At 34.5% G+C, this 2,354-nt stretch overlaps 1 pseudogene; it reads left to right on the top strand.

Moving 5' to 3' along the window:
• Positions 1 to 616: 616 nt before the first annotated feature.
• Positions 617 to 2,111, top strand: LOC120121832 (annotated as a pseudogene).
• Positions 2,112 to 2,354: the final 243 nt, after the last annotated feature.

The raw sequence follows: 2,354 nt of genomic DNA, 5'->3' as shown, positions 1-2,354 counted from the left end.
CATTGATTTAATTTGAAAAAAAAATAGAAATAAGAATAAAAAAATATAAGTTAAAATAACCTTTTAAGAAGTTCAAGGCCTAAAAATATTATTAAACCGAAAAATAGCAGCATATTTTGAGCAGAGATCCATTTAAAGAAACTGATGCAGTTGGATCATGATTGGTTGGGGACCTCATCATGAATCCAAACAAATACTTTTTCAAAAAGTAAATAAATTTACAGATAAATTCAATTTGAGTTATTTTAGTTGTTTATAAAATTCAGTTCTTTTTCTTAATTATACACTAATCATATGTCTTCGGGTAAAATTTCGTACATGCAGTGAATCTACAATATCTAACACCTGAACAACATTATTGATGATATTAGTCTCTTGTGTCGAAGCTTTCATAATGTTAAGTTTTCAGTTGTTCCCAAAACGAATCTGTTCATAACTCGGCTCATTTTATTTGTTCCTGTGTTGATTGAGTTGTTAATTAAGCCAGCTTCTGTATGTTGTTTTCCAAAGGCTACCAACACTCCATGTGCATCGTCTTCCCCCAACCCTTGCTTCTTCTTCCTCTTTTGCCCACTAAACAATCTTCTTTTATCTATATTTAGAGAGAGAGACGTGCACTGTAATCATGGACCTTCTTCTGCCGCTTCATGTGCTTCAATCACCTCTCCCCACTTCCCATTATTTTACAATCTTCACCTTACCCTCCTAATCATTTCCCTTTTTACAAAAGAAGCCTTAGTGGGCTTTCATTTACGCAAAAGAAAGAATTGTGGAGGCCAACATTCAAATTTCAAAAGAAAATCCACACATCAATCATTTTGCATCTCTATTCATATACATCTTCTTTGATTCTTTTTTCCAAGTCCTAAACGCAATTGATCAAAACTTTGGAACCTTGCAAATGAAAACTAGAAACGCAGCTTGCGGCCACCAGTCCTGGTAAATTCTCGCTGATATTTGTCTTGCTGTTCAGAAACTATATGTGAAGCAATGTGTCTTTCTGGTTCCCGATAGGTCCGTTAGCGACGACTCACTAAGAAGATACGTCCAATATGCAAGCGAAAGCTGCATACAGGAGCTATTAATGTCGGCTTCGGTCCCGGTTTCATCAGTTTCGGAGCCGAACAAGTTGGGGAATGGCGGTGACGGATGGAAGATCCTGACCCTTGAAAAGGGAGTAGAGATATCAAAACGCAGGTCCGGCTCTCTGCACATTTTACGTAGCCGGTGGGTGCTCCGATCTGTCTCGCCCCAGCAATTCATCACCGTCGCCAACGCCATAGATGCTGCCAAGGTGATCCTTCATTTTTCTAATGCCGACCCTTTGGTTTTTGTTTAGATTAGATGGCTGTCTTACGATTGTTATGTATAAATTTAATAATTTTATTTGTTTGTGAACAGAAATGGGACAGTGAGCTATTAGAAGCCAAATATATCAAAGATCTTGAAGATAACTTGAGCATCATTCGTCTTAGGTTTGGCGACACTTTGGTATTATATATACACACATATACTGAGAGTAGTTTACGGATTAATTAGGAACTAATTAAGTTTTTGCAGGTTGAAGCAGTGGCCTCACTGCCCAAGGAAATTGCTGCCGGTTTGCTTCCACAGCAGAATAATGCAATTAGAGGCTTATTGATGCAATCAGGATGGGTTGTAGAAAAGCTTGAAGATATAAACTCCTGTATTGTTACCTATGTTGTTCAGGTAATATAAATATACATTCATATACATTAGACAAGTTGAACTAAATTAGTTTTATACATTTTCATAGGCGTTTTATGATTAATATTTGTTTAATCCTGCCATTGTTATATTTTATTTAGATGAATCATTCGTGTTGAATTTCGGATAAATGAAAAAAACTAAACTTACTCTAAATGCTGATATTTGGCGTATGTTATTTGAATGTGCAGTTAGATCCTGCAGGATGTCTTCCCAAGTGGTGTACGAATCGGCTTAACACCAAGCTAGTTATGATCATTGAAAACCTTAGCAAACTGGTTCAAACCACTGCACCGCATTCAGCCTAGAGGTGGAAACATAGTACATACAGATTATTATTATGATTATTTATTAGTCGTTAGTATTATATATCATATCAATTATACATACACAGACTTAAGATATATTTATATATATATAATTTACAAGTTTTATGCATTTTTTGGATCATTTGACTAATTAAATATTTATTTTATATAATTAATCTTAATCACTTATTTTTACTCATTTAATAATTCAAAACATATATATTTTATACTGTGTCAACAGATTTTATCTCATATACATATATGCTTCGTTATTATCTCTCAACCTTATTTTCTAATGGGACGAAATTTACATGATAT

This window comes from Hibiscus syriacus, unplaced genomic scaffold (genome assembly GCF_006381635.1).
Source record: "Hibiscus syriacus cultivar Baekdansim isolate YM2019G1 unplaced genomic scaffold, ASM638163v2 tig00110383_pilon, whole genome shotgun sequence".
Lineage (NCBI taxonomy): Eukaryota > Viridiplantae > Streptophyta > Magnoliopsida > Malvales > Malvaceae > Hibiscus > Hibiscus syriacus.
Note: the sequence above shows the minus strand (reverse complement) of the source record. Positions and strands in the feature narration are given on the sequence as shown.